This window comes from Pongo pygmaeus, chromosome 5 (assembly GCF_028885625.2).
Source record: "Pongo pygmaeus isolate AG05252 chromosome 5, NHGRI_mPonPyg2-v2.0_pri, whole genome shotgun sequence".
NCBI lineage: Eukaryota > Metazoa > Chordata > Mammalia > Primates > Hominidae > Pongo > Pongo pygmaeus.
Window position 1 is genome coordinate 150793098 of NC_072378.2, and position 6898 is coordinate 150799995.

Consider the following 6898-nt stretch of genomic DNA (forward strand, 5'->3'; position numbering starts at 1 on the left):
ATTTTGATGCTAAAAAACAAAAAACAAAAAACAAAAAGAACGCAGATTTTCTAACTTCAGTTCAATTCCTGGACTAAAACTACTCTTTTTCATTTCTTTTCTTTTTTTTTTGGTTTCGAATGTTACTAATGATACATTGTTTCCAAGATATCTATTCAGGTTTGTTATTTTGAAGTGACAGCCAATTGGAACCTTTTTTCCCAAGGATTTTTTTTTTTCAGGGGAAAAAAATATATCACCACCATTGATAAACTATCACTTTCTGAGTTAGCCTTGATTCCTCCTCCTCCCCCTCCTCATCAACATCTAATGTGTCAGGAGGTCCTGTTCTATTTTTGAAATGCATTTCAAATCCATCTCCCGCTGTAAAACTTCTGTTACAAGCCATTTCTTGCCTCGACTATTGCAAAAGCCTCCCATCCATTCTCCATACTGAGACAGAATTTTTTTTTTTTAATTTTAAACTTTTTATCTTGAAATCATTATGGTTCACAGGGAGTTGCCAAAAGAAAAATCGCTTTTTGGGTAAATGTTAAGATAGTTATCTTTCTTTTTCTGTGTTCTGTTTTGTATCCTTAAGAAGGATTCAAACCCATCTCTCTATATATACTACATGTCCCAAATAATGTGATGTTGCACTGATGATAAAAGTGTATGCTTACCCAATAGCTTGTGCTGCCTGTATTTGCCTCAGCTTTCTCAGCCCCTCCCATGCAGGGGGACTTCATGACTGATGACAACTTTTAAGATTTGTCCTGAATGCATGGCTGCAGAGCGCCCCTTGGTTAAGCAAGGATGCTGAAGATTCCATGCCACCTGGCCATCAACATGTGATATCCTGTATTTATTAGGTCCTTTCAAAACTTTTTCTCTCCATCGCAAGCCGTTAGGATGCAGTCCTATCATTTTTAAGTATGGAGGTTAGTTTTTCTTTAAATGTAGCTGCCCCAGAAACTCTTTTTCCTGTGAAGCCCAAATAAGCTCCTGAAGCTAGCTCTGGACCCCTGATGACAATGGGGCCTTCGTCGTTGGAACAGGGGAGCTTTCTTTTTATACTTTGAACCATGGGAGTCTGCTGAGGTGACACAGGCCGTTGGAAACACAGGCTATTCTGTGAAGGGTCCTTGATCACGTCATGCCCTGTAGGTGGACACCCTCCTTTGTAGGACCTGCCCTGGACAAGACTGAGAGGTAGAAGACACTTGCCGTTCCATCCCTAAGGTTCCCTCCATTCAGGGCCATCCACAGCTCTTTCTCCAGCTCCATCTCTCTCTGAAGCTGGCAGGCAGGGACAGCCTCTCTTCATGTGTTCCACGTTTCCTTGTGTTACAATCTGGACTTCAGTGTTAATCCATTACTTCATTAAACACCCACTCACTGGGACACCTCTGGGCTGGGCTTAGACCCTGGAGATTAGAAGATGAAGGGCATGGAGGTTCAGGCCATTTTGGAACTTCCAGGCCCCACAGGGAGGGCAGAGAAGTGGACAGGCAAGCCCAGGAACCCATGAAGGCTGCCGTCCTGCTGTCAGTTATGTGTGTTATGCAACCAAGACTCATAGATTTTCATCCCAGCAAAGCCAGCTGGGAAAGGAAAAGGGCAGTTGTGAGCTCTGAGAGTCAGCTTCCTTGAATTGTTCTTTGAGCTAAAATCAAAGCTGGCAATTAAGACTCTCCTACTACCAAGCTGTGGAACAAACTGTCCCAGGAGGCCCGACTTTCCCCTCTCCTCACCCTGCAAGCAGCAGCAGCTGGTGTCACCAGGGGGCAATGAGCAATTCCTCTCCCGAATCTCCTGAGTCCCCCTGTGTTGGGTTTTTCTCTTGCACCTGCTGTCTCCTTGACTAAAATCCAGATGTAGTCACAAGGACAGGAAATTCGGGCAGGCCCTTGGCATGGCCTGGGCACAGCCAACTGCAGTCAGAGGAGACCCTGGCAGAGGCCCCCACTTGCGGTCTCCATATTCACCATCCTCTCCCCGTGACTGAGTGCTGCCTGATGAGGGAGGTGGCCAGGGTTATCCTTAGGTTTATTAAAGTATACTTCATACTTTGCTGATTTTTCCCTTGTTTTCTTCATTGGAATTAAAAAATTCGACAAATACAAGCCATTTGTTCTCCCTTTATTCTGAAAGAAAACTATTGATAAAGAGCTTACGTTCCTTGCAGACATTTCTATTGCTCTCGCCTCACCCAGTGATTCTACTGAAGATAAAAATCTCGTTACTGGAAGCAGATGCACTCTGGGGCTGGAAATGCCTCGCTTTCTCTATTTCAGGTCATTGTGCATTGCAGATAGACCCAGGGGCTGCTCAGGGCTGGAGTGTATGTTTATCTTCCTTGGAGTGTTTCAGGAGGATTAGAAGACGCCTGGTGCCCAGGAAGAAATGAGAGTGCGGAGGCGGCAGGGCAGGGACTTCAGGGGCTGCATCTGCCCCACGTGCCCGCGGGCCTGTTTCTTGACTGTTCTGACAATCAGTTTCTTCACCTGCTAAATGGGGGCAATTCGAGTGCCTGCCTCACAAGTGATTTGGACTACACGTGTGCAGCACAAAGCCCAGGATCTGGCACCGTAAATCTCTTTGGAAATGTCAGCTACACTAGTTATTATACAACTTATTGACTGACCTCAAATGTGAACAAAACATAAAGTAGAGACAAAGAAATGCTAAGACCATGGCGGGGCGTGGTGGATCATGCTTGTAATTCCAGCATTTTGGGAGGCCAAGGCGGGTGGATGACTGGAGGTCAGGAGTTCAAGATCAGCCTGGCCAACATGGCAAAACCCTGTCTCTACTAAAAATACAAAAATTAGCTGGGTGTGGTGGTGTACGCCTGTAATCCCAGCTATTCGGGAGGCTGAGGCAGGAGAATTGTTTGAACCTGGGAGGCAGAGGTTGCAGTGAGCCCAGATAGCACCATTGCACTTCGGCCTGGGCAACAGAGTGAGACTCCGTCTCAAAAAAAAAAAAGTCAAAGAAATGCTAAGACCATATGTGATGCTTCTTTGATCACCTCAAAGCCTAAAAAGAGCAAAAATCACAGCGCGATGGGGCAGACGACCTCCCCAGACTTCTGTAACCAAAGCCTCTCCACAGCCAAATGAGCCTTTCCTTCCCAGGGGTTCTGTGTCTGCCTGGTTATTGGCATCTCCCATCTTGGGTAAGATCACTCAGCTGGATCATCTCCAAAGCCCAGCTGCTCCCCTGTGGTCTCCTGGCAGCAGCTTCTGCATATCCACAACTGCACTGTGTGACCCAAGAGGAATGCACTCACCTCCACAGTCAACCTTGAGTGAATGAGTGAGTGACAGCCAGAGTGGATGGATCCCCAAAGTCCATTATACTTGGGAGGAAGGGTGGGAGGGAAGTGAGAGAGAAAAGACTACATATTGGGCACAGTGTATACTGCTCAGGGGACAGGTGAACTGAAACCACCACAGAAATCACCACTAAAGAACTTGTCCACGCATCCAAAAAGCACCTGTACCCCCAAAGTTATTGAAATAATAAAGAGTAGATGGATCTTCTCTGCATCTTGGGGCCCTTTGAATGTAAAGGCTGAATAAAGCTACTCCTGGTGTTCTTAGCAGTATGTGAGTCAGGTTCCTATTGTAAAGCGGTCTATACCATATAGCTGAGAAAACAAAACAAAACAGGCCAGAAGCAGACTGAGGACAGGCCCAGCAGCTGGTGGGGAGTGGAGCAGAATGAGAAGGGAGCTTGGGGAGAAAAAAGAGGTTTTGGCAGGCCAGGAGGCCTCCCCAGAGCCGTCAGACCCCCTAACCCCCCACTGTAGGCCCAGCTTCCCTTGGGGCCACATGGCTGCTGAGGGCCTGTTTCCTGTGCTGGGAGGACAGCTGGGTGATGGCCAACCTCAGGTATTCCCAGGAGAATTCACTCCATTTCATTCATCAGCTTCTCTCTGAGATTGCAAAAATAGAAACACCCTGACCTTCCCAGCCTCTGTTCCCTGACATCCTCTTTGCTAAGTTATTTCTTTGCACATTTGAAGAGTCCAGAGGAACACAAAGCCATAGCCCCCATTTCTCTCTCCTCCCTGCTGCCTACTGCAGGCTGGAGGCACTGGGTGGGAGGGCACACTGGCAGCTCAGCAGGAAGGCAGGGAAAAGAGCCATGTGGGTGCTGGTGTTCTGTGACTTCTTCTAATCTCAAACATGTAGTTACCTTTCCCCATTTGCTCCCTCAGGTTCCAAGTGATCTGGATCCCTTCCAAGTGCCGGGAACAAAAAAGACCTACAAAATGGAAAAGCATTTCCTGCTCTCAGAGAGTGTCTATCCTAGTGAGAGAGACCAACAATAAATATTCACTGTCAAATGGTGATGCGTGTTACAAAGCAAAACGGAAGCTGGGAAAGAGGTAAAACATCTGGAAGGGTTTCAGGTTGCAGTTTTAAATAGTGAACAGGTGCCATCGGGCAGGGACTTGAAGAAGGGAAGGGAGTGAGCCTGCAGATATAGGGGCAGAAAGATGTCAACCTACAGTCACAGGAGACAGCAGGTGCAAAGGCCCTGAGGTAGGAGGGGGCCCAGCCTTTTCAGGAAAAAGCCAAGGAGGCCCAGGTGTCTGGAGCAGGAGGAGTGAGGACACACAAGGAGAGGATGAGGCTCCAAAGGTGAACTGGAGATGAAATATGCAGGAACTTGTAGGATTTTGGCTTTTACGATGGGTAAGACGGAAAGCCAGCCAGCTGTTTTGAGAGTGTCGTCATCTAAATGATGTTTAAAAGAATCACACTGGCTGGTGTCCTGAGAATAGAACAGGAGGGGCAATAACAGAAGAACAGAGAAGAGTTAGGAGGCTAGTGCCTGAGGATGCTGGCTTGGACCAAGGATGGTGCAGGAGAGGTGGTGAGAAGTGGGTTAGCAGATGTGATTTTAAGAAAGCTGAAAGAGAGAGGGAGAAACTATTTTTCTGGGATGGTGAAAACCACAGAAAGAGCAGGTTTGGGGAAAAACAACAACAGGACTTCAGTGTTGAGCAGACCCTGCCTAAATAAGTCTGGAATTTGGGGTAGGAACCAAGAATAGCCACTGTTTAATGGCAGTTAAAGCCATTGGCCATATAATTACTTGCTCCCAATTTAAAATGTGACTAGGGGCCTGGTGTAGTGACTCACACCTGTAATCCCAGCACTTTGGGAAGCCGAGGCGGGAGGATCGCTTGAGGCCAGGAGCTTGAGATCAGACTGGACAACTTAATGAGACCAAGTTCTACCAAAAAAAAAAAAAAAAAAATTAAATTAAAAATTAGGCGCGTGTGGTGGCACATGCCTGTAGTCCCAGCTATTCAGGAGGCTAAGTCAGGAGGACCATTTGAGCTCAAGAGTTCAAAGCTGCAGTGAGCTATGAGCGCACCACTGTACTCCAGCCTGGGCAACAGGGTGAGACCGTCTCTAAAAAATAAAAAATAAAAAATAAAAAATAAAAAATAAAATGGCAGAAAGAAAGTACTGGAGTAAAAATTCACAGAACCTGAGATCTGGGGGAGACCCCTCTCTTAGGCCTGTTTTTTCCCCTTTCTGTTTTAAAAACCTTTTATCCATTTTTCTTTTTTATTCCAACAAACTTCAGTCTCCATAGAGACTGTCAAAAATTGCCAATGCCAACTATATTTCAAGTCATCACAGCAGGGTATTGGGAAAAGTTTTCAATTAGCAATAATCGCCCCTCGGATAAACCTCATTGGCTCCGATACCGTCACTGTGCAAAGCTTACCCATTTTTCTATGCCTGTTTTCCTCACTATAGCTTTTTGGAAATTTCTCTTTTGCTCCACTAGCAATTGGAGAGAAGACGATTCAATGACAATCGGAGTCAGCATGAGTGTGGGTGCTGCCTGCTGCGTTTCTTTGGGACCAGGTGGGAGGTAATTGAATCCTGGGGGTGGGTCTTTCCTGTGCTATTCTCGTGATAGTGAATAAGTCTCGTGAGATCTGATGGTTTTATAAAGAGGAGTTTCCCTGCATAAGCTCTCTCTCTCTCTTGCTTACTGCCATGCAAGATGTGACTTTGCTCCTCATTCACCTTCTGCCATGATTGTGAAGGCTCCCCAGCCAGGTAGAACTGTGAGTCCATTCAACTTCTTTTCTTTGTAAATTACCCAGTCTCATGTATGTCTTTATTAGCAGCTTGAGAGTAGACTAATAGAGAGGGTTTGAAACGGACAGCAGGAAAGCAAGGAGGAAGCTTTCTGCTGTGTGCCTCTTGACTTCCCCTCTCTGGGTTTTGGCCATGGAGAAGATATTTTGGATAAGTTAAGGGCTACTTAAAAGTAGTTGATCTTGCCCTCTGACTAATTTAGGGGCCTGGAGAGGCTGATATCCAAGCCAGTGCCACACCAGGCAAAGGGATGTCACAGATGAGTCAGTCAGAACCCCAGTAGTCAGATGCAGGCTCTCAGGAATCATTTTACCAGGATGCCTGAGGTCCTGACGTGGCTTGTGCAGGGCCCAAAAGTAGCTGGAACTCAGGCTGAGGGCCCTGCCAGAGGAAGGCTCTATTTCTGGGCAGCATAAAGCCTGTGCCAAGGGACCACAAACTAGGCTAAGTGGGAGTTTTGCCAGGCCTCTGGTAGGTCTACCGCACTAAGTAAGTGATAGTCTTCAGCCCTGAAGCCCCACCGGCCAGAGAGGCCCAGGATGAAAGGGAGAGGCAGAGGAGGAGGACCCTGCCTGAGAGACCTAGCATTTTTATCAGAGAATGAACCCTGCCCTGGAGGGCCTGGCTCAGTTCCTCTCAAAGTTCCAGTTGCATGAAGGCCATCCGGAGATCTTACAAAATGCAGATTTGGATTCAGTAGGTCTGCAGTGGGGCCTGAGATTGGCCAGCCCCCAGCTGAGGCTGGTGCCGCTGGGTTCAGGCCACACTTTGAATAGCAA

The 6898-nt window shown here is 47.1% G+C and overlaps 1 non-coding gene across 1 annotated transcript; it reads right to left on the reverse strand.

The window, feature by feature from the left end:
- Positions 1–5592: 5592 nt before the first annotated feature.
- On the reverse strand, positions 5593–5733 carry LOC129039653 (U4 spliceosomal RNA). The gene has a single exon (XR_008503378.1). It is a non-coding gene; the product is annotated as a U4 spliceosomal RNA (small nuclear RNA).
- Between the last annotated feature and the right edge of the window lie 1165 nt (positions 5734–6898).